The following is a 25255-nucleotide window of genomic DNA, read 5'->3' as shown; positions in this document are numbered from 1 at the left end:
GTTACCCCGGAAACAGGGAGATCAATTACCCTGGAAACAGGGCGGTCAGTTACCCTGGAAACAGGGCAGTAAGTTATCCTGGAAACAGGGTGATCAGTTACCCTGGAAACTGGGCAGTCAGTTACCATGGAAACAGGGCAGTCAGTTATCCTGGAAACAGGGCAGTCAGTTATCCTGGAAACAGGGCGGTCAGATACCCGGACATAGGGCGGTCAGTTATCCTGGAAACAGGGCGGTCAGTTACCCCGGAAACAGGGAGATCAGTTACCCCGGAAACAGAGCGGTCAGTTACCCTGGAAACAGGGCAGTCAGTTACCCTGGAAACAGGGCAGTCAGTTACCCCGGAAATAGGTTAATCAGTTACCCCGGAAACAGGGTGATCAGTTACCCCGGAAAATGGGCAGTCATTTACCCCGGAAACAGGTCAGTCAGTTACCCTGGAAACAGGGCGGTCAGATACCCGGACATAGGGCGGTCAGTTATCCTGGAAACAGGGCGGTCAGTTACCCCGGAAACAGGGAGATCAGTTACCCCGGAAACAGAGCGGTCAGTTACCCTGGAAACAGGGCAGTCAGTTACCCTGGAAACAGGGCAGTCAGTTACCCCGGAAATAGGTTAATCAGTTACCCCGGAAACAGGGTGATCAGTTATCCCGGAAACAGGGCAGTCATTTATCCCGGAAACAGGACAGTCAGTTACCCTGGAAACAGGGCGGTCAGTTACCCTTGAAATAGGTTAATCAGTTACCCACCAAACAGGGTGATCAGTTACCCCGGAAACAGGGCAGTCAGTTATCCTGGAAACAGAGCAGTCAGTTATCCTGGAAACAGGGCGGTCAGATACCCGGACATAGGGCGGTCAGTTATCCTGGAAACAGGGCGGTCAGTTACCCCGGAAACAGGGAGATCAGTTACCCCGGAAACAGAGCGGTCAGTTACCCTGGAAACAGGGCAGTCAGTTACCCTGGAAACAGGGCAGTCAGTTACCCCGGAAATAGGTTAATCAGTTACCCCGGAAACAGGGTGATCAGTTACCCCGGAAAATGGGCAGTCATTTATCCCGGATACAGGTCAGTCAGTTACCCTGGAAACAGGGTGGTCAGTTACCCTGGAAATAGGTTAATCAGTTACCCCGGAAACAGGGTGATCAGTTACCCCGGAAACAGGGCAGTCAGTTACCCTGGAAACAGTGTGGTCAGTTACCCTGGAAACAGGGCAGTCAGTTATCCCGGAAACAGGGCAGTCATTTACCCCGGAAACAGGACAGTCAGTTACCCTGGAAACAGGGCGGTCAGTTACCCTGGAAATAGGTTAATCAGTTACCCCGGAAACAGGGTGATCAGTTACCCCGGAAACAGGGCAGTCAGTTACCCTGGAAACAGTGCGGTCAGTTACCCTGGAAACAGAGCAGTCAGTTATCATGGAAACAGAGCGGTCAGATTCCCCGGAAATAGGGCGGTCAATTATCCTGGAAACAGGGTGGTCAGTTACCCCGGAAACAGGGAGAACAGTTACCCCGGAAACAGGGCGGTCAGTTACCCTGGAAACAGGGCAGTCAGTTACCCTGGAAACAGGGCAGTCAGTTTACCTGGAAACAGGGCAGTCAGTTACCCCGGAAATAGGTTAATCAGTTACCCCGGAAACAGGGTGATCAGTTACCCCGGAAAATGGGCAGTCATTTATCCCGGATACAGGTCAGTCAGTTACCCTGGAAACAGGGTGGTCAGTTACCCTGGAAATAGGTTAATCAGTTACCCCGGAAACAGGGTGATCAGTTACCCCGGAAACAGGGCAGTCAGTTACCCTGGAAACAGTGCGGTCAGTTACCCTGGAAACAGGGCAGTCAGTTATCCCGGAAACAGGGCAGTCATTTACCCCGGAAACAGGACAGTCAGTTACTTTGGAAACAGGGCGGTCAGTTACCCTGGAAATAGGTTAATCGGTTACCCCGGAAACAGGGTGATCAGTTACCCCGGAAACAGGGCAGTCAGTTACCCTGGAAACAGTGCGGTCAGTTACCCTGGAAACAGAGCAGTCAGTTATCATGGAAACAGAGCGGTCAGATTCCCCGGAAATAGGGCGGTCAATTGTCCTGGAAACATGGCGGTCAGTTACCCCGGAAACAGGGAGAACAGTTACCCCGGAAACAGGGCGGTCAGTTACCCTGGAAACAGGGCGGTCAGATACCCGGACATAGGGCGGTCAGTTATCCTGGAAACAGGGCGGTCAGTTACCCCGGAAACAGGGAGATCAGTTACCCCGGAAACAGGGCGGTCAGTTACCCTGGAAACAGGGCAGTTAGTTACCCTGGAAACAGGGCAGTCAGTTACCCCGGAAATAGGTTAATCAGTTACCCCGTAAACAGGGTGATCAGTTACCCCGGAAAATGGGCAGTCATTTACCCCGGAAACAGGTCAGTCAGTTACCCTGGAAACAGGGCGGTCAGTTACCCTGGAAACAGGGCAGTCAGTTATCCCGGAAACAGGGCAGTCATTTATCCCGGAAACAGGACAGTCAGTTACCCTGGAAACAGGGCGGTCAGTTACCCTTGAAATAGGTTAATCAGTTACCCACCAAACAGGGTGATCAGTTACCCCGGAAACAGGGCAGTCAGTTATCATGGAAACAGAGCAGTCAGTTATCCTGGAAACAGGGCGGTCAGATACCCGGACATAGGGCGGTCAGTTATCCTGGAAACAGGGCGGTCAGTTACCCCGGAAACAGGGAGATCAGTTACCCCGGAAACAGAGCGGTCAGTTACCCTGGAAACAGGGCAGTCAGTTACCATGGAAACAGGACAGTCAGTTACTCCGGAAATAGGTTAATCAGTTACCCCGGAAACAGGGTGATCAGTTACCCCGGAAAATGGGCAGTCATTTATCCCGGATACAGGTCAGTCAGTTACCCTGGAAACAGGGTGGTCAGTTACCCTGGAAATAGGTTAATCAGTTACCCCGGAAACAGGGTGATCAGTTACCCCGGAAACAGGGCAGTCAGTTACCCTGGAAACAGTGCGGTCAGTTACCCTGGAAACAGGGCAGTCAGTTATCCCGGAAACAGGGCAGTCATTTACCCCGGAAACAGGACAGTCAGTTACCCTGGAAACAGGGCGGTCAGTTACCCTGGAAATAGGTTAATCAGTTACCCCGGAAACAGGGTGATCAGTTACCCCGGAAACAGGGCAGTCAGTTACCCTGGAAACAGTGCGGTCAGTTACCCTGGAAACAGAGCAGTCAGTTATCATGGAAACAGAGCGGTCAGATTCCCCGGAAATAGGGCGGTCAATTATCCTGGAAACAGGGCGGTCAGTTACCCCGGAAACAGGGAGAACAGTTACCCCGGAAACAGGGCGGTCAGTTACCCTGGAAACAGGGCAGTCAGTTACCCTGGAAACAGGGCAGTCAGTTTACCTGGAAACAGGGCAGTCAGTTACCCCGGAAATAGGTTAATCAGTTACCCCGGAAACAGGGTGATCAGTTACCCCGGAAAATGGGCAGTCATTTATCCCGGATACAGGTCAGTCAGTTACCCTGGAAACAGGGTGGTCAGTTACCCTGGAAATAGGTTAATCAGTTACCCCGGAAACAGGGTGATCAGTTACCCCGGAAACAGGGCAGTCAGTTACCCTGGAAACAGTGCGGTCAGTTACCCTGGAAACAGGGCAGTCAGTTATCCCGGAAACAGGGCAGTCATTTACCCCGGAAACAGGGCAGTCAGTTACCCTGGAAACAGTGCGGTCAGTTACCCTGGAAACAGAGCAGTCAGTTATCATGGAAACAGAGCGGTCAGATTCCCCGGAAATAGGGCGGTCAATTGTCCTGGAAACATGGCGGTCAGTTACCCCGGAAACAGGGAGAACAGTTACCCCGGAAACAGGGCGGTCAGTTACCCTGGAAACAGGGCAGTCAGTTACTCTGGAAACAGGGCAGTCAGTTTACCTGGAAACAGGGCAGTCAGTTATCCTGGAAACAGGGCAGTCAGTTACCCCGGAAATAGGGCGGTCACTTATCCTGGAAACAGGGCGGTCAGTTACCCCGGAAAAAGAGAGATCAGTTACCCCGGAAACAGGGCAGTCAGTTACCCTGGAAACAGGGCAGTCAGTTATCCTGGAAACAGGGTGGTCAGTTACCCTGGAAACAGGGCAGTCAGTTACCCTGGAAACAGGACAGTCAGTTATCCCGGAAACAGGGCAGTCAGTTATCCCGGAAACAGAGTGATCAGTTACCCAGGAAACAGGGCCGTCAGTTATCCCGGAAACAGGTCAGTCAGTTATCCCGGAAACAGGGTGAGCAGTTACCCTGGAAACTGGGCAGTCAGTTAACCCGGAAACAGGGCGGTCAGTAACCCTGGAAACAGATTACTCAGTTACCCCGGAAACAGGGTGATAAGTTATCCTGGAAACAGGGCGGTCAGTTACCCCGGAAACAGGGCAGTTTTTTACCCTGGAAACAGGGAGATCAGTTACCCTGGAAACAGGGCAGTCAGTTACCCGGAAACAGGGTGATCAGTTACCCCGGAAACAGGGAGATCAATTACCCTGGAAACAGGGCGGTCAGTTACCCTGGAAACAGGGCAGTCAGTTATCCTGGAAACAGGGTGATCAGTTACCCTGGAAACTGGGCAGTCAGTTACCATGGAAACAGGGCAGTCAGTTATCCTGGAAACAGGGCAGTCAGTTAACCTGGAAACAGGGAGGTCAGATTCCCGGAAATAGGGCGGTCAGTTATCCTGGAAACAGGGCGGTCAGTTATCCTGGAAACAGGGCAGTCAGTTATCCCGGAAACAGAGTGATCAGTTACCCAGGAAACAGGGCAGTCAGTTATCCCGGAAACAGGGCAGTCAGTTATCCCGGAAACAGGGTGAGCAGTTACCCTGGAAACAGGACAGTCAGTTAACCCGGAAGCAGGGCGGTCAGTAACCCTGGAAACAGATTACTCAGTTACCCCGGAAACAGGGTGATAAGTTATCCTGGAAACAGGGCGGTCAGTTACCCCGGAAACAGGGCAGTTTTTTACCCTGGAAACAGGGAGATCAGTTACCCTGGAAACAGGGCAGTCAGTTACCCGGAAACAGGGTGATCAGTTACCCCGGAAACAGGGAGATCAATTACCCTGGAAACAGGGCGGTCAGTTACCCTGGAAACAGGGCAGTCAGTTATCCTGGAAACAGGGTGATCAGTTACCCTGGAAACTGGGCAGTCAGTTACCATGGAAACAGGGCAGTCAGTTATCCTGGAAACAGGGCAGTCAGTTATCCTGGAAACAGGGCGGTCAGATACCCGGACATAGGGCGGTCAGTTATCCTGGAAACAGGGCGGTCAGTTACCCCGGAAACAGGGAGATCAGTTACCCCGGAAACAGAGCGGTCAGTTACCCTGGAAACAGGGCAGTCAGTTACCCTGGAAACAGGGCAGTCAGTTACCCCGGAAATAGGTTAATCAGTTACCCCGGAAACAGGGTGATCAGTTACTCCGGAAAATGGGCAGTCATTTACCCCGGAAACAGGTCAGTCAGTTACCCTGGAAACAGGGCGGTCAGTTACCCTGGAAATAGGTTAATCAGTTACCCCGGAAACAGGGTGATCAGTTACCCCGGAAACAGGGCAGTCAGTTACCCTGGAAACAGTGCGGTCAGTTACCCTGGAAACAGGGCAGTCAGTTATCCCGGAAACAGGGCAGTCATTTACCCCGGAAACAGGACAGTCAGTTACTTTGGAAACAGGGCGGTCAGTTACCCTGGAAATAGGTTAATCAGTTACCCCGGAAACAGGGTGATCAGTTACCCCGGAAACAGGGCAGTCAGTTACCCTGGAAACAGTGCGGTCAGTTACCCTGGAAACAGAGCCGTCAGTTATCATGGAAACAGAGCGGTCAGATTCCCCGGAAATAGGGCGGTCAATTATCCTGGAAACAGGGCGGTCAGTTACCCTGGAAACAGGGAGAACAGTTACCCCGGAAACAGGGCGGTCAGTTACCCTGGAAACAGGGCAGTCAGTTACTCTGGAAACAGGGCAGTCAGTTTACCTGGAAACAGGGCAGTCAGTTATCCTGGAAACAGGGCAGTCAGTTACCCCGGAAATAGGGCGGTCAGTTATCCTGGAAACAGGGCGGTCAGTTACCCCCGAAACAGAGAGATCAGTTACCCCGGAAACAGGGCAGTCAGTTACCCTGGAAACAGGGCAGTCAGTTATCCTGGAAACAGGGTGGTCAGTTACCCTGGAAACAGGGCAGTCAGTTACCCTGGAAACAGGACAGTCAGTTATCCCGGAAACAGGGCAGTCCGTTATCCCGGAAACAGAGTGATCAGTTACCCAGGAAACAGGGCAGTCAGTTATCCCGGAAACAGGTCAGTCAGTTATCCCGGAAACAGGGTGAGCAGTTACCCTGGAAACCGGGCAGTCAGTTAACCCGGAAACAGGGCGGTCAGTAACCCTGGAAACAGATTACTCAGTTACCCCGGAAACAGGGTGATAAGTTATCCTGGAAACAGGGCGGTCAGTTACCCCGGAAACAGGCCAGTTTTTTACCCTGGAAACAGGGAGATCAGTTACCCTGGAAACAGGGCAGTCAGTTACCCGGAAACAGGGTGATCAGTTATCCCGGAAACAGGGAGATCAATTACCCTGGAAACAGGCCGGTCAGTTACCCTGGAAACAGGGCAGTCAGTTATCCCGGAAACAGGGCAGTCATTTATCCTGGAAACAGGGCGGTCAGATACCCGGACATAGGGCGGTCAGTTATCCTGGAAACAGGGCGGTCAGTTACCCCGGAAACAGGGAGATCAGTTACCCCGGAAACAGAGCGGTCAGTTACCCTGGAAACAGGGCAGTCAGTTACCCTGGAAACAGGGCAGTCAGTTATCCTGGAAACAGGGCGGTCAGATACCCGGACATAGGGCGGTCAGTTATCCTGGAAACAGGGCGGTCAGTTACCCCGGAAACAGGGAGATCAGTTACCCCGGAAACAGAGCGGTCAGTTACCCTGGAAACAGGGCAGTCAGTTACCCTGGAAACAGGGCAGTCAGTTACCCCGGAAATAGGTTAATCAGTTACCCCGGAAACAGGGTGATCAGTTACCCCGGAAAATGGGCAGTCATTTACCCCGGAAACAGGTCAGTCAGTTACCCTGGAAACAGGGCGGTCAGTTACCCTGGAAACAGGGCAGTCAGTTATCCCGGAAACAGGGCAGTCATTTATCCCGGAAACAGGACAGTCAGTTACCCTGGAAACAGGGCGGTCAGTTACCCTTGAAATAGGTTAATCAGTTACCCACCAAACAGGGTGATCAGTTACCCCGGAAACAGGGCAGTCAGTTATCCTGGAAACAGAGCAGTCAGTTATCCTGGAAACAGGGCGGTCAGATACCCGGACATAGGGCGGTCAGTTATCCTGGAAACAGGGCGGTCAGTTACCCCGGAAAAAGGGAGATCAGTTACCCCGGAAACAGAGCGGTCAGTTACCCTGGAAACAGGGCAGTCAGTTACCCTGGAAACAGGGCAGTCAGTTACCCCGGAAATAGGTTAATCAGTTACCCCGGAAACAGGGTGATCAGTTACCCCGGAAAATGGGCAGTCATTTATCCCGGATACAGGTCAGTCAGTTACCCTGGAAACAGGGTGGTCAGTTACCCTGGAAATAGGTTAATCAGTTACCCCGGAAACAGGGTGATCAGTTACCCCGGAAACAGGGCAGTCAGTTACCCTGGAAACAGTGCGGTCAGTTACCCTGGAAACAGGGCAGTCAGTTATCCCGGAAACAGGGCAGTCATTTACCCCGGAAACAGGACAGTCAGTTACCCTGGAAACAGGGCGGTCAGTTACCCTGGAAATAGGTTAATCAGTTACCCCGGAAACAGGGTGATCAGTTACCCCGGAAACAGGGCAGTCAGTTACCCTGGAAACAGTGCGGTCAGTTACCCTGGAAACAGAGCAGTCAGTTATCATGGAAACAGAGCGGTCAGATTCCCCGGAAATAGGGCGGTCAATTATCCTGGAAACAGGGCGGTCAGTTACCCCGGAAACAGGGAGAACAGTTACCCCGGAAACAGGGCGGTCAGTTACCCTGGAAACAGGGCAGTCAGTTACCCTGGAAACAGGGCAGTCAGTTTACCTGGAAACAGGGCAGTCAGTTATCCTGGAAACAGGGCAGTCAGTTACCCCGGAAATAGGGCGGTCAGTTACCCTGGAAATAGGTTAATCAGTTACCCCGGAAACAGGGTGATCAGTTACCCCGGAAACAGGGCAGTCAGTTACCCTGGAAACAGTGCGGTCAGTTACCCTGGAAACAGGGCAGTCAGTTATCCCGGAAACAGGGCAGTCATTTACCCCGGAAACAGGACAGTCAGTTACTTTGGAAACAGGGCGGTCAGTTACCCTGGAAATAGGTTAATCAGTTACCCCGGAAACAGGGTGATCAGTTACCCCGGAAACAGGGCAGTCAGTTACCCTGGAAACAGTGCGGTCAGTTACCCTGGAAACAGAGCCGTCAGTTATCATGGAAACAGAGCGGTCAGATTCCCCGGAAATAGGGCGGTCAATTATCCTGGAAACAGGGCGGTCAGTTACCCTGGAAACAGGGAGAACAGTTACCCCGGAAACAGGGCGGTCAGTTACCCTGGAAACAGGGCAGTCAGTTACTCTGGAAACAGGGCAGTCAGTTTACCTGGAAACAGGGCAGTCAGTTATCCTGGAAACAGGGCAGTCAGTTACCCCGGAAATAGGGCGGTCAGTTATCCTGGAAACAGGGCGGTCAGTTACCCCCGAAACAGAGAGATCAGTTACCCCGGAAACAGGGCAGTCAGTTACCCTGGAAACAGGGCAGTCAGTTATCCTGGAAACAGGGTGGTCAGTTACCCTGGAAACAGGGCAGTCAGTTACCCTGGAAACAGGACAGTCAGTTATCCCGGAAACAGGGCAGTCCGTTATCCCGGAAACAGAGTGATCAGTTACCCAGGAAACAGGGCAGTCAGTTATCCCGGAAACAGGTCAGTCAGTTATCCCGGAAACAGGGTGAGCAGTTACCCTGGAAACCGGGCAGTCAGTTAACCCGGAAACAGGGCGGTCAGTAACCCTGGAAACAGATTACTCAGTTACCCCGGAAACAGGGTGATAAGTTATCCTGGAAACAGGGCGGTCAGTTACCCCGGAAACAGGCCAGTTTTTTACCCTGGAAACAGGGAGATCAGTTACCCTGGAAACAGGGCAGTCAGTTACCCGGAAACAGGGTGATCAGTTACCCCGGAAACAGGGAGATCAATTACCCTGGAAACAGGGCGGTCAGTTACCCTGGAAACAGAGCAGTCAGTTATCCTGGAAACAGGGTGATCAGTTACCCTGGAAACTGGGCAGTCAGTTACCATGGAAACAGGGCAGTCAGTTATCCTGGAAACAGGGCAGTCAGTTATCCTGGAAACAGGGCGGTCAGATACCCGGACATAGGGCGGTCAGTTATCCTGGAAACAGGGCGGTCAGTTACCCCGGAAACAGGGAGATCAGTTACCCCGGAAACAGAGCGGTCAGTTACCCTGGAAACAGGGCAGTCAGTTACCCTGGAAACAGGGCAGTCAGTTACCCCGGAAATAGGTTAATCAGTTACCCCGGAAACAGGGTGATCAGTTACCCCGGAAAATGGGCAGTCATTTACCCCGGAAACAGGTCAGTCAGTTACCCTGGAAACAGGGCGGTCAGTTACCCTGGAAACAGGGCAGTCAGTTATCCCGGAAACAGGGCAGTCATTTACCCCGGAAACAGGACAGTCAGTTACCCTGGAAACAGGGCGGTCAGTTACCCTTGAAATAGGTTAATCAGTTACCCACCAAACAGGGTGATCAGTTACCCCGGAAACAGGGCAGTCAGTTATCCTGGAAACAGGGCAGTCAGTTATCCTGGAAACAGGGCGGTCAGATACCCGGACATAGGGCGGTCAGTTATCCTGGAAACAGGGCGGTCAGTTACCCCGGAAACAGGGAGATCAGTTACCCCGGAAACAGAGCGGTCAGTTACCCTGGAAACAGGGCAGTCAGTTACCCTGGAAACAGGGCAGTCAGTTACCCCGGAAATAGGTTAATCAGTTACCCCGGAAACAGGGTGATCAGTTACCCCGGAAAATGGGCAGTCATTTATCCCGGATACAGGTCAGTCAGTTACCCTGGAAACAGGGTGGTCAGTTACCCTGGAAATAGGTTAATCAGTTACCCCGGAAACAGGGTGATCAGTTACCCCGGAAACAGGGCAGTCAGTTACCCTGGAAACAGTGCGGTCAGTTACCCTGGAAACAGGGCAGTCAGTTATCCCGGAAACAGGGCAGTCATTTACCCCGGAAACAGGACAGTCAGTTTCCCTGGAAACAGGGCGGTCAGTTACCCTGGAAATAGGTTAATCAGTTACCCCGGAAACAGGGTGATCAGTTACCCCGGAAACAGGGCAGTCAGTTACCCTGGAAACAGTGCGGTCAGTTACCCTGGAAACAGAGCAGTCAGTTATCATGGAAACAGAGCGGTCAGATTCCCCGGAAATAGGGCGGTCAATTATCCTGGAAACAGGGCGGTCAGTTACCCCGGAAACAGGGAGAACAGTTACCCCGGAAACAGGGCGGTCAGTTACCCTGGAAACAGGGCAGTCAGTTATCCTGGAAACAGGGTGGTCAGTTACCCTGGAAACAGGGCAGTCAGTTACCCTGGAAACAGGACAGTCAGTTATCCCGGAAACAGGGCAGTCAGTTATCCCGGAAACAGAGTGATCAGTTACCCAGGAAACAGGGCAGTCAGTTATCCCGGAAACAGGGCAGTCAGTTATCCCGGAAACAGGGTGAGCAGTTACCCTGGAAACCGGGCAGTCAGTTAACCCGGAAACAGGGCGGTCAGTAACCCTGGAAACAGATTACTCAGTTACCCTGGAAACAGGGAAATCAGTTACCCTGGAAACAGGGCAGTCAGTTACCCGGAAACAGGGTGATCAGTTACCCCGGAAACAGGGAGATCAATTACCCTGGAAACAGGGCGGTCAGTTACCCTGGAAACAGGGCAGTCAGTTATCCTGGAAACAGGGTGATCAGTTACCCTGGAAACTGGGCAGTCAGTTACCATGGAAACAGGGCAGTCAGTTATCCTGGAAACAGGGCAGTCAGTTATCCTGGAAACAGGGCGGTCAGATACCCGGATATAGGGCGGTCAGTTATCCTGGAAACAGGGCGGTTATGTTACCCCGGAAACAGGGAGATCAGTTACCCCGGAAACAGAGCGGTCAGTTACCCTGGAAACAGGGCAGTCAGTTACCCTGGAAACAGGGCAGTCAGTTACCCCAGAAATAGGTTAATCAGTTACCCCGGAAACAGGGTGATCAGTTACCCCGGAAAATGGGCAGTCATTTATCCCGGAAACAGGTCAGTCAGTTACCCTGGAAACAGGGCGGTCAGTTACCCTGGAAATAGGTTAATCAGTTACCCCGGAAACAGGGTGATCAGTTACCCCGGAAACAGGGCAGTCAGTTACCCTGGAAACAGTGCGGTCAGTTACCCTGGAAACAGGGCAGTCAGTTATCCCGGAAACAGGGCAGTCATTTACCCCGGAAACAGGACAGTCAGTTACCCTGGAAACAGGGCGGTCAGTTACCCTGGAAATAGGTTAATCAGTTACCCCGGAAACAGGGTGATCAGTTACCCCGGAAACAGGGCAGTCAGTTACCCTGGAAACAGTGCGGTCAGTTACCCTGGAAACAGAGCAGTCAGTTATCATGGAAACAGAGCGGTCAGATTCCCCGGAAATAGGGCGGTCAATTATCCTGGAAACAGGGCGGTCAGTTACCCCGGAAACAGGGAGCACAGTTACCCCGGAAACAGGGCGGTCAGTTACCCTGGAAACAGGGCAGTCAGTTACCCTGGAAACAGGGCAGTCAGTTTACCTGGAAACAGGGCAGTCAGTTATCCTGGAAACAGGGCAGTCAGTTACCCCGGAAATAGGGCGGTCAGTTATCCTGGAAACAGGGCGGTCAGTTACCCCGGAAACAGAGAGATCAGTTACCCCGGAAACAGGGCAGTCAGTTACCCTGGAAACAGGGCAGTCAGTTATCCTGGAAACAGGGTGGTCAGTTACCCTGGAAACAGGGCAGTCAGTTACCCTGGAAACAGGACAGTCAGTTATCCCGGAAACAGGGCAGTCAGTTATCCCGGAAACAGAGTGATCAGTTACCCAGGAAACAGGGCAGTCAGTTATCCCGGAAACAGGGCAGTCAGTTATCCCGGAAACAGGGTGCGCAGTTACCCTGGAAACCGGGCAGTCAGTTAACCCGGAAACAGGGCGGTCAGTAACCCTGGAAACAGATTACTCAGTTACCCCGGAAACAGGGTGATAAGTTATCCTGGAAACAGGGCGGTCAGTTATCCCGGAAACAGGCCAGTTTTTTACCCTGGAAACAGGGAGATCAGTTACCCTGGAAACAGGGCAGTCAGTTACCCGGAAACAGGGTGATCAGTTACCCCGGAAACAGGGAGATCAATTACCCTGGAAACAGGGCGGTCAGTTACCCTGGAAACAGGGCAGTCAGTTATCCTGGAAACAGGGTGATCAGTTACCCTGGAAACTGGGCAGTCAGTTACCATGGAAACAGGGCAGTCAGTTATCCTGGAAACAGGGCAGTCAGTTACCCCGGAAATAGGTTAATCAGTTACCCCGGAAACAGGGTGATCAGTTACCCCGGAAAATGGGCAGTCATTTATCCCGGAAACAGGTCAGTCAGTTACCCTGGAAACAGGGCGGTCAGTTACCCTGGAAATAGGTTAATCAGTTACCCCGGAAACAGGGTGATCAGTTACCCCGGAAACAGGGCAGTCAGTTACCCTGGAAACAGTGCGGTCAGTTACCCTGGAAACAGGGCAGTCAGTTATCCCGGAAACAGGGCAGTCATTTACCCCGGAAACAGGACAGTCAGTTACCCTGGAAACAGGGCGGTCAGTTACCCTGGAAATAGGTTAATCAGTTACCCCGGAAACAGGGTGATCAGTTACCCCGGAAACAGGGCAGTCAGTTACCCTGGAAACAGGGCAGTCAGTTATCCCGGAAACAGGGCAGTCAGTTATCCTGGAAAAGGGCGGTCAGATTCCCGGACATAGGGCGGTCAGTTATCCTGGAAACAGGGCGGTCAGTTACCCCGGAAACAGGGAGATCAGTTACCCCGGAAACAGAGCGGTCAGTTACCCTGGAAACAGGGCAGTCAGTTACCCCGGAAAATGGGCAGTCATTTATCCCGGAAACAGGTCAGTCAGTTACCCTGGAAACAGGGCGGTCAGTTACCCTGGAAATAGGTTAATCAGTTACCCCGGAAACAGGGTGATCAGTTACCCCGGAAACAGGGCAGTCAGTTACCCTGGAAACAGTGCGGTCAGTTACCCTGGAAACAGGGCAGTCATTTACCCCGGAAACAGGACAGTCAGTTACCCTGGAAACAGGGCGGTCAGTTACCCTGGAAATAGGTTAATCAGTTACCCCGGAAACAGGGTGATCAGTTACCCCGGAAACAGGGCAGTCAGTTACCCTGGAAACAGGGCAGTCAGTTATCCCGGAAACAGGGCGGTCTGATTCCCGGACATAGGGCGGTCAGTTATCCTGGAAACAGGGCGGTCAGTTACCCCGGAAACAGGGAGATCAGTTACCCGGAAACAGAGCGGTCAGTTACCCTGGAGACAGGGCAGTCAGTTACCCTGGAAACAGGGCAGTCAGTTACCCCGGAAATAGGTTAATCAGTTACCCCGGAAACAGGGTGATCAGTTATCCTGGAAACAGGGCGGTCAGTTACCCCGGAAACAGGGCAGTCAGTTACCCCGGAAACTGGGCAGTCAGATAGCCTGGAAACAGGGCAGTCAGTCACCCTGGAAACAGGTAGTCAGTCACCCCGGAAACAGGGTGATCAGTTACCCCAGAAACAGGGCAGTCAGTTACCCTGGAAACGGCGCAGTCAGTTATGGCGGAAACAGGGCAGTCAGTTATCCCGGAAACAGGGCGATCAGTTAACCTGGAAACTGGGCAGTCTGTTACCCTGGAAACAGGGCGGTCACTTACCCTGGAAACAGGGCAGTCAGTTACCCTGGAAACTGGGCAGTCAGTTATCCTGAAAACAGGGTGATCAGTTACCCTGGAAACTGGGCAGTCACTTACCCTGGAAACAGGGTGGTCAGTTACCCCGGAAACAGGGTGATCAGTTATCCTGGAAACAGGGCGGTCAGTTACCCCGGAAACAGGGCAGTCAGTTACCCCGGAAACAGGGCGGTCAGTAACCCTGGATACAAGGCAGTCAGTTATCCCGGAAACAGGGCAGTCAGTTAACCTGGAAACAGGGTGAACAGTTACCCTGGAAAATGGGCAGTCAGTTACCCTGGAAACTGGGCAGTCAGTTACCCTGGAAACAGGGGAGTCAGTTATCCCGGAAACAGGATGATCAGTTACCCTGGAAACTGGGCAGTCAGTTACCCTGGAAACAGGGCGGTCAGTTACCCCAGAAGCAGGGTGATCAGTTACCCGGGATACTGTTCAGTCAGTTTCCCTGGAAACTGGGCAGTCAGTTAACCCGGAAATAGGTTAATCAGTTACCCCGGAAACAGGGTGATCAGTTACCCCGGAAAATGGGCAGTCATTTACCCCGGAAACAGGTCAGTCAGTTACCCTGGAAACAGGGCGGTCAGTTACCCTGGAAATAGGTTAATCAGTTACCCCGGAAACAGGGTGATCAGTTACCCCGGAAACAGGGCAGTCAGTTACCCTGGAAACAGTGCGGTCAGTTACCCTGGAAACAGGGCAGTCAGTTATCCCGGAAACAGGGCAGTCATTTACCCTGGAAACAGGACAGTCAGTTACCCTGGAAACAGGGCGGTCAGTTACCCTGGAAATAGGTTAATCAGGTACCCCGGAAACAGGGTGATCAGTTACCCCGGAAACAGGGCAGTCAGTTACCCTGGAAACAGTGCGGTCAGTTACCCTGGAAACAGGGCAGTCAGTTATCCTGGAAACAGAGCGGTCAGATTCCCCGGAAATAGGGCGGTCAGTTATCCTGGAAACAGGGCGGTCAGTTACCCCGGAAACAGGGAGAACAGTTACCCCGGAAACAGGGCGGTCAGTTACCCTGGAAACAGGGCAGTCAGTTACCCTGGAAACAGGGCAGTCAGTTTACCTGGAAACAGGGCAGTCAGTTATCCTGGAAACAGGGCAGTCAGTTACCCCGGAAATAGGGCGGTCAGTTATCCTGGAAACAGGGCGGTCAGTTACCCCGGAAACAGAGAGATCAGTTACCACGGAAACAGGGCAGTCAATTACCCTGGAAACAGGGCAGTCAGTTATCCTGGAAACAGGGTGGTCAGTTACCCTGGAAACAGGGCAGTCAGTTACCCTGGAAACAGGACATTCAGTTATCCTGGAAAAAGGGCAGTCAGTTATCCCAGAAACAGAGTGATCAGTTACCCAGGAAACAGGGCAGTCAGTTATCCCGGAAACAGGGTAGTCAGTTATCCCGGAAACAGGGTGAGCAGTTACCCTGGAAACAGGGCAGTCAGTTAACCCGGAAACAGGGCGGTCAGTAACCCTGGAAACAGATTACTAAGTTACCCCGGAAACAGGGTGATAAGTTATCCTGGAAACAGGGCGGTCAGTTACCCCGGAAACAGGGCAGTTTTTTACCCTGGAAACAGGGAGATCAGTTACCCTGGAAACAGGGCAGTCAGTTACCCGGAAACAGGGTGATCAGTTACCCCGGAAACAGGGAGATCAATTACCCTGGAAACAGGGCGGTCAGTTACCCTGGAAACAGGGCAGTCTGTTATCCTGGAAACAGGGTGATCAGTTACCCTGGAAACTGGGCAGTCAGTTACCATGGAAACAGGGCAGTCAGTTATCCTGGAAACAGGGCAGTCAGTTACCCTGGAAACAGGGCAGTCAGTTACCCCGGAAATAGGTTAATCAGTTTCCCCGGAAACAGGGTGATCAGTTACCCCGGAAAATGGGCAGTCATTTATCCCGGATACAGGTCAGTCAGTTACCCTGGAAACAGGGTGGTCAGTTACCCTGGAAATAGGTTAATCAGTTACCCCGGAAACAGGGTGATCAGTTACCCCGGAAACAGGGCAGTCAGTTACCCTGGAAACAGTGCGGTCAGTTACCCTGGAAACAGGGCAGTCAGTTATCCCGGAAACAGGGCAGTCATTTACCCCGGAAACAGGACAGTCAGTTACCCTGGAAACAGGGCGGTCAGTTACCCTGGAAATAGGTTAATCAGTTACCCCGGAAACAGGGTGATCAGTTACCCCGGAAACAGGGCAGTCAGTTACCCTGGAAAAAGTGCGGTCAGTTACCCTGGAAACAGAGCAGTCAGTTATCATGGAAACAGAGCGGTCAGATTCCCCGGAAATAGGGCGGTCAATTATCCTGGAAACAGGGCGGTCAGTTACCCCGGAAACAGGGAGAACAGTTACCCCGGAAACAGGGCGGTCAGTTACCCTGGAAACAGGGCAGTCAGTTACCCTGGAAACAGGGCAGTCAGTTTACCTGGAAACAGGGCAGTCAGTTATCCTGGAAACAGGGCAGTCAGTTACCCCGGAAATAGGGCGGTCAGTTATCCTGGAAACAGGGCGGTCAGTTACCCCGGAAACTGAGAGATCAGGTACCCCGGAAACAGGGCAGTCAGTTACCCTGGAAACAGGGCAGTCAGTTATCCTGGAAACAGGGTGGTCAGTTACCCTGGAAACAGGGCAGTCAGTTACCCTGGAAACAGGACAGTCAGTTATCCCGGAAACAGGGCAGTCAGTTATCCCGGAAACAGAGTGATCAGTTACCCAGGAAACAGGGCAGTCAGTTATCCCGGAAACAGGGCAGTCAGTTATCCCGGAAACAGGGTGAGCAGTTACCCTGGAAACCGGGCAGTCAGTTAACCCGGAAACAGGGCGGTCAGTAACCCTGGAAACAGATTACTCAGTTACCCCGGAAACAGGGTGATAAGTTATCCTGGAAACAGGGCGGTCAGTTATCCCGGAAACAGGCCAGTTTTTTACCCTGGAAACAGGGAGATCAGTTACCCTGGAAACAGGGCAGTCAGTTACCCGGAAACAGGGTGATCAGTTACCCCGGAAACAGGGAGATCAATTACCCTGGAAACAGGGCGGTCAGTTACCCTGGAAACAGGGCAGTCAGTTATCCTGGAAACAGGGTGATCAGTTACCCTGGAAACTGGGCAGTCAGTTACCATGGAAACAGGGCAGTCAGTTATCCTGGAAATAGGGCAGTCAGTTATCCTGGAAACAGGGCGGTCAGATACCCGGACATAGGGCGGTCAGTTATCCTGGAAACAGGGCGGTCATGTTACCCCGGAAACAGGGAGATCAGTTACCCCGGAAACAGAGCGGTCAGTTACCCTGGAAACAGGGCAGTCAGTTACCCTGGAAACAGGGCAGTCAGTTACCCCGGAAATAGGTTAATCAGTTACCCCGGAAACAGGGTGATCAGTTACCCCGGAAAATGGGCAGTCATTTATCCCGGAAACAGGTCAGTCAGTTACCCTGGAAACAGGGCGGTCAGTTACCCTGGAAATAGGTTAATCAGTTACCCCGGAAACAGGGTGATCAGTTACCCCGGAAACAGGGCAGTCAGTTACCCTGGAAACAGTGCGGTCAGTTACCCTGGAAACAGGGCAGTCAGTTATCCCGGAAACAGGGCAGTCATTTACCCCGGAAACAGGACAGTCAGTTACCCTGGAAACAGGGCGGTCAGTTACCCTTGAAATAGGTTAATCAGTTACCCACCAAACAGAGTGATCAGTTACCCCGGAAACAGGGCAGTCAGTTATCCTGGAAACAGGGCAGTCAGTTATCCTGGAAACAGGGCGGTCAGATACCCGGACATAGGGCGGTCAGTTATCCTGGAAACAGGGCGGTCAGTTACCCCGGAAACAGGGAGATCAGTTACCCCGGAAACAGAGCGGTCAGTTACCCTGGAAACAGGGCAGTCAGTTACCCTGGAAACAGGGTAGTCAGTTACCCCGGAAATAGGTTAATCAGTTACCCCGGAAACAGGGTGATCAGTTACCCCGGAAAATGGGCAGTCATTTATCCCGGAAACAGGTCAGTCAGTTACCCTGGAAACAGGGCGGTCAGTTACCCTGGAAATAGGTTGATCAGTTACCACGGAAACAGGGTGATCAGTTACCCCGGAAACAGGGCAGTCAGTTACCCTGGAAACAGTGCGGTCAGTTACCCTGGAAACAGGGCAGTCAGTTATCCCGGAAACAGGGCAGTCATTTACCCCGGAAACAGGACAGTCAGTTACCCTGGAAACAGGTCGGTCAGTTACCCTGGAAATAGGTTAATCAGTTACCCCGGAAACAGGGTGATCAGTTACCCCGGAAACAGGGCAGTCAGTTACCCTGGAAACAGTGCGGTCAGTTACCCTGGAAACAGGGCAGTCAGTTATCATGGAAACAGAGCGGTCAGATTCCCCGGAAATAGGGCGGTCAATTATCCTGGAAACAGGGCGGTCAGTTACCCCGGAAACAGGGAGAACAGTTACCCCGGAAACAGGGCGGTCAGTTACCCTGGAAACAGGGCAGTCAGTTACCCTGGAAACAGGGCAGTCAGTTTACCTGGAAACAGGGCAGTCAGTTATCCTGGAAACAGGGCAGTCAGTTACCCCGGAAATAGGGCGGTCAGTTATCCTGGAAACAGGGCGGTCAGTTACCCCGGAAACAGAGAGATCAGTTACCCCGGAAACAGGGCAGTCAGTTACCCTGGAAACCGGGCAGTCAGTTATCCTGGAAACAGGGTGGTCAGTTACCCTGGAAACAGGGCAGTCAGTTACCCTGGAAACAGGACAGTCAGTTATCCCGGAAACAGGGCAGTCAGTTATCCCGGAAACAGAGTGATCAGTTACCCAGGAAACAGGGCAGTCAGTTATCCCGGAAACAGGGCAGTCAGTTATCCCGGAAACAGGGTGAGCAGTTACCCTGGAAACCGGGCAGTCAGTTAACCCGGAAACAGGGCGGTCAGTAACCCTGGAAACAGATTACTCAGTTACCCCGGAAACAGGGTGATAAGTTATCCTGGAAACAGGGCAGTCAGTCATCCTGGAAACAGGGCAGTCAGTTACCCGGAAACAGGGTGATCAGTTACCCCGGAAACAGGGAGATCAATTACCCTGGAAACAGGGCGGTCAGTTACCCTGGAAACAGGGCAGTCAGTTATCCTGGAAACAGGGCGATCAGTTACCCTGGAAACTGGGCAGTCAGTTACCATGGAAACAGGGCAGTCAGTTATCCTGGAAACAGGGCAGTCAGTTATCCTGGAAACAGGGCGGTCAGATACCCGGACATAGGGCGGTCAGTTATCCTGGAAACAGGGCGGTCAGTTACCCCGGAAACAGGGAGATCAGTTACCCCGGAAACAGAGCGGTCAGTTACCCTGGAAACAGGGCAGTCAGTTACCCCGGAAATAGGTTAATCAGTTACCCCGGAAACAGGGTGATCAGTTACCCCGGAAACAGGTCAGTCAGTTACCCTGGAAACAGGGCGGTCAGTTACCCTGGAAATAGGTTAATCAGTTACCCCGGAACAGGGCAGTCAGTTACCCTGGAAACAGGACATTCAGTTATCCTGGAAACAGGGCAGTCAGTTATCCCGGAAACAGAGTGATCAGTTACCCAGGAAACAGGGCAGTCAGTTATCCCGGAAACAGGGTAGTCAGTTATCCCGGAAACAGGGTGAGCAGTTACCCTGGAAACAGGGCAGTCAGTTAACCCGGAAACAGGGCGGTCAGTAACCCTGGAAACAGATTACTAAGTTACCCCGGAAACAGGGTGATAAGTTATCCTGGAAACAGGGCGGTCAGTTACCCCGGAAACAGGGCAGTTTTTTACCCTGGAAACAGGGAGATCAGTTACCCTGGAAACAGGGCAGTCAGTTACCCGGAAACAGGGTGATCAGTTACCCCGGAAACAGGGAGATCAATTACCCTGGAAACAGGGCGGTCAGTTACCCTGGAAACAGGGCAGTCTGTTATCCTGGAAACAGGGTGATCAGTTACCCTGGAAACTGGGCAGTCAGTTACCATGGAAACAGGGCAGTCAGTTATCCTGGAAACAGGGCAGTCAGTTACCCTGGAAACAGGGCAGTCAGTTACCCCGGAAATAGGTTAATCAGTTTCCCCGGAAACAGGGTGATCAGTTACCCCGGAAAATGGGCAGTCATTTATCCCGGATACAGGTCAGTCAGTTACCCTGGAAACAGGGTGGTCAGTTACCCTGGAAATAGGTTAATCAGTTACCCCGGAAACAGGGTGATCAGTTACCCCGGAAACAGGGCAGTCAGTTACCCTGGAAACAGTGCGGTCAGTTACCCTGGAAACAGGGCAGTCAGTTATCCCGGAAACAGGGCAGTCATTTACCCCGGAAACAGGACAGTCAGTTACCCTGGAAACAGGGCGGTCAGTTACCCTGGAAATAGGTTAATCAGTTACCCCGGAAACAGGGTGATCAGTTACCCCGGAAACAGGGCAGTCAGTTACCCTGGAAAAAGTGCGGTCAGTTACCCTGGAAACAGAGCAGTCAGTTATCATGGAAACAGAGCGGTCAGATTCCCCGGAAATAGGGCGGTCAATTATCCTGGAAACAGGGCGGTCAGTTACCCCGGAAACAGGGAGAACAGTTACCCCGGAAACAGGGCGGTCAGTTACCCTGGAAACAGGGCAGTCAGTTACCCTGGAAACAGGGCAGTCAGTTTACCTGGAAACAGGGCAGTCAGTTATCCTGGAAACAGGGCAGTCAGTTACCCCGGAAATAGGGTGGTCAGTTATCCTGGAAACAGGGCGGTCAGTTACCCCGGAAACTGAGAGATCAGGTACCCCGGAAACAGGGCAGTCAGTTACCCTGGAAACAGGGCAGTCAGTTATCCTGGAAACAGGGTGGTCAGTTACCCTGGAAACAGGGCAGTCAGTTACCCTGGAAACAGGACAGTCAGTTATCCCGGAAACAGGGCAGTCAGTTATCCCGGAAACAGAGTGATCAGTTACCCAGGAAACAGGGCAGTCAGTTATCCCGGAAACAGGGCAGTCAGTTATCCCGGAAACAGGGTGAGCAGTTACCCTGGAAACCGGGCAGTCAGTTAACCCGGAAACAGGGCGGTCAGTAACCCTGGAAACAGATTACTCAGTTACCCCGGAAACAGGGTGATAAGTTATCCTGGAAACAGGGCGGTCAGTTACCCCGGAAACAGGCCAGTTTTTTACCCTGGAAACAGGGAGATCAGTTACCCTGGAAACAGGGCAGTCAGTTACCCGGAAACAGGGTGATCAGTTACCCCGGAAACAGGGAGATCAATTACCCTGGAAACAGGGCGGTCAGTTACCCTGGAAACAGGGCAGTCAGTTATCCTGGAAACAGGGTGATCAGTTACCCTGGAAACTGGGCAGTCAGTTACCATGGAAACAGGGCAGTCAGTTATCCTGGAAATAGGGCAGTCAGTTATCCTGGAAACAGGGCGGTCAGATACCCGGACATAGGGCGGTCAGTTATCCTGGAAACAGGGCGGTCATGTTACCCCGGAAACAGGGAGATCAGTTACCCCGGAAACAGAGCGGTCAGTTACCCTGGAAACAGGGCAGTCAGTTACCCTGGAAACAGGGCAGTCAGTTACCCCGGAAATAGGTTAATCAGTTACCCCGGAAACAGGGTGATCAGTTACCCCGGAAAATGGGCAGTCATTTATCCCGGAAACAGGTCAGTCAGTTACCCTGGAAACAGGGCGGTCAGTTACCCTGGAAATAGGTTAATCAGTTACCCCGGAAACAGGGTGATCAGTTACCCCGGAAACAGGGCAGTCAGTTACCCTGGAAACAGTGCGGTCAGTTACCCTGGAAACAGGGCAGTCAGTTATCCCGGAAACAGGGCAGTCATTTACCCCGGAAACAGGACAGTCAGTTACCCTGGAAACAGGGCGGTCAGTTACCCTTGAAATAGGTTAATCAGTTACCCACCAAACAGAGTGATCAGTTACCCCGGAAACAGGGCAGTCAGTTATCCTGGAAACAGGGCAGTCAGTTATCCTGGAAACAGGGCGATCAGTTACCCTGGAAACTGGGCAGTCAGTTACCATGGAAACAGGGCAGTCAGTTATCCTGGAAACAGGGCAGTCAGTTATCCTGGAAACAGGGCGGTCAGATACCCGGACATAGGGCGGTCAGTTATCCTGGAAACAGGGCGGTCAGTTACCCCGGAAACAGGGAGATCAGTTACCCCGGAAACAGAGCGGTCAGTTACCCTGGAAACAGGGCAGTCAGTTACCCCGGAAATAGGTTAATCAGTTACCCCGGAAACAGGGTGATCAGTTACCCCGGAAACAGGTCAGTCAGTTACCCTGGAAACAGGGCGGTCAGTTACCCTGGAAATAGGTTAATCAGTTACCCCGGAACAGGGCAGTCAGTTACCCTGGAAACAGGACATTCAGTTATCCTGGAAACAGGGCAGTCAGTTATCCCGGAAACAGAGTGATCAGTTACCCAGGAAACAGGGCAGTCAGTTATCCCGGAAACAGGGTAGTCAGTTATCCCGGAAACAGGGTGAGCAGTTACCCTGGAAACAGGGCAGTCAGTTAACCCGGAAACAGGGCGGTCAGTAACCCTGGAAACAGATTACTAAGTTACCCCGGAAACAGGGTGATAAGTTATCCTGGAAACAGGGCGGTCAGTTACCCCGGAAACAGGGCAGTTTTTTACCCTGGAAACAGGGAGATCAGTTACCCTGGAAACAGGGCAGTCAGTTACCCGGAAACAGGGTGATCAGTTACCCCGGAAACAGGGAGATCAATTACCCTGGAAACAGGGCGGTCAGTTACCCTGGAAACAGGGCAGTCTGTTATCCTGGAAACAGGGTGATCAGTTACCCTGGAAACTGGGCAGTCAGTTACCATGGAAACAGGGCAGTCAGTTATCCTGGAAACAGGGCAGTCAGTTACCCTGGAAACAGGGCAGTCAGTTACCCCGGAAATAGGTTAATCAGTTTCCCCGGAAACAGGGTGATCAGTTACCCCGGAAAATGGGCAGTCATTTATCCCGGATACAGGTCAGTCAGTTACCCTGGAAACAGGGTGGTCAGTTACCCTGGAAATAGGTTAATCAGTTACCCCGGAAACAGGGTGATCAGTTACCCCGGAAACAGGGCAGTCAGTTACCCTGGAAACAGTGCGGTCAGTTACCCTGGAAACAGGGCAGTCAGTTATCCCGGAAACAGGGCAGTCATTTACCCCGGAAACAGGACAGTCAGTTACCCTGGAAACAGGGCGGTCAGTTACCCTGGAAATAGGTTAATCAGTTACCCCGGAAACAGGGTGATCAGTTACCCCGGAAACAGGGCAGTCAGTTACCCTGGAAAAAGTGCGGTCAGTTACCCTGGAAACAGAGCAGTCAGTTATCATGGAAACAGAGCGGTCAGATTCCCCGGAAATAGGGCGGTCAATTATCCTGGAAACAGGGCGGTCAGTTACCCCGGAAACAGGGAGAACAGTTACCCCGGAAACAGGGCGGTCAGTTACCCTGGAAACAGGGCAGTCAGTTACCCTGGAAACAGGGCAGTCAGTTTACCTGGAAACAGGGCAGTCAGTTATCCTGGAAACAGGGCAGTCAGTTACCCCGGAAATAGGGTGGTCAGTTATCCTGGAAACAGGGCGGTCAGTTACCCCGGAAACTGAGAGATCAGGTACCCCGGAAACAGGGCAGTCAGTTACCCTGGAAACAGGGCAGTCAGTTATCCTGGAAACAGGGTGGTCAGTTACCCTGGAAACAGGGCAGTCAGTTACCCTGGAAACAGGACAGTCAGTTATCCCGGAAACAGGGCAGTCAGTTATCCCGGAAACAGAGTGATCAGTTACCCAGGAAACAGGGCAGTCAGTTATCCCGGAAACAGGGCAGTCAGTTATCCCGGAAACAGGGTGAGCAGTTACCCTGGAAACCGGGCAGTCAGTTAACCCGGAAACAGGGCGGTCAGTAACCCTGGAAACAGATTACTCAGTTACCCCGGAAACAGGGTGATAAGTTATCCTGGAAACAGGGCGGTCAGTTACCCCGGAAACAGGCCAGTTTTTTACCCTGGAAACAGGGAGATCAGTTACCCTGGAAACAGGGCAGTCAGTTACCCGGAAACAGGGTGATCAGTTACCCCGGAAACAGGGAGATCAATTACCCTGGAAACAGGGCGGTCAGTTACCCTGGAAACAGGGCAGTCAGTTATCCTGGAAACAGGGTGATCAGTTACCCTGGAAACTGGGCAGTCAGTTACCATGGAAACAGGGCAGTCAGTTATCCTGGAAATAGGGCAGTCAGTTATCCTGGAAACAGGGCGGTCAGATACCCGGACATAGGGCGGTCAGTTATCCTGGAAACAGGGCGGTCATGTTACCCCGGAAACAGGGAGATCAGTTACCCCGGAAACAGAGCGGTCAGTTACCCTGGAAACAGGGCAGTCAGTTACCCTGGAAACAGGGCAGTCAGTTACCCCGGAAATAGGTTAATCAGTTACCCCGGAAACAGGGTGATCAGTTACCCCGGAAAATGGGCAGTCATTTATCCCGGAAACAGGTCAGTCAGTTACCCTGGAAACAGGGCGGTCAGTTACCCTGGAAATAGGTTAATCAGTTACCCCGGAAACAGGGTGATCAGTTACCCCGGAAACAGGGCAGTCAGTTACCCTGGAAACAGTGCGGTCAGTTACCCTGGAAACAGGGCAGTCAGTTATCCCGGAAACAGGGCAGTCATTTACCCCGGAAACAGGACAGTCAGTTACCCTGGAAACAGGGCGGTCAGTTACCCTTGAAATAGGTTAATCAGTTACCCACCAAACAGAGTGATCAGTTACCCCGGAAACAGGGCAGTCAGTTATCCTGGAAACAGGGCAGTCAGTTATCCTGGAAACAGGGCGGTCAGATACCCGGACATAGGGCGGTCAGTTATCCTGGAAACAGGGCGGTCAGTTACCCCGGAAACAGGGAGATCAGTTACCCCGGAAACAGAGCGGTCAGTTACCCTGGAAACAGGGCAGTCAGTTACCCTGGAAACAGGGTAGTCAGTTACCCCGGAAATAGGTTAATCAGTTACCCCGGAAACAGGGTGATCAGTTACCCCGGAAAATGGGCAGTCATTTATCCCGGAAACAGGTCAGTCAGTTACCCTGGAAACAGGGCGGTCAGTTACCCTGGAAATAGGTTAATCAGTTACCACGGAAACAGGGTGATCAGTTACCCCGGAAACAGGGC

Source organism: Heterodontus francisci, chromosome 14, assembly GCF_036365525.1.
Source record: "Heterodontus francisci isolate sHetFra1 chromosome 14, sHetFra1.hap1, whole genome shotgun sequence".
NCBI classification, from domain to species: domain Eukaryota; kingdom Metazoa; phylum Chordata; class Chondrichthyes; order Heterodontiformes; family Heterodontidae; genus Heterodontus; species Heterodontus francisci.
This window is presented reverse-complemented; position numbering follows the sequence as displayed.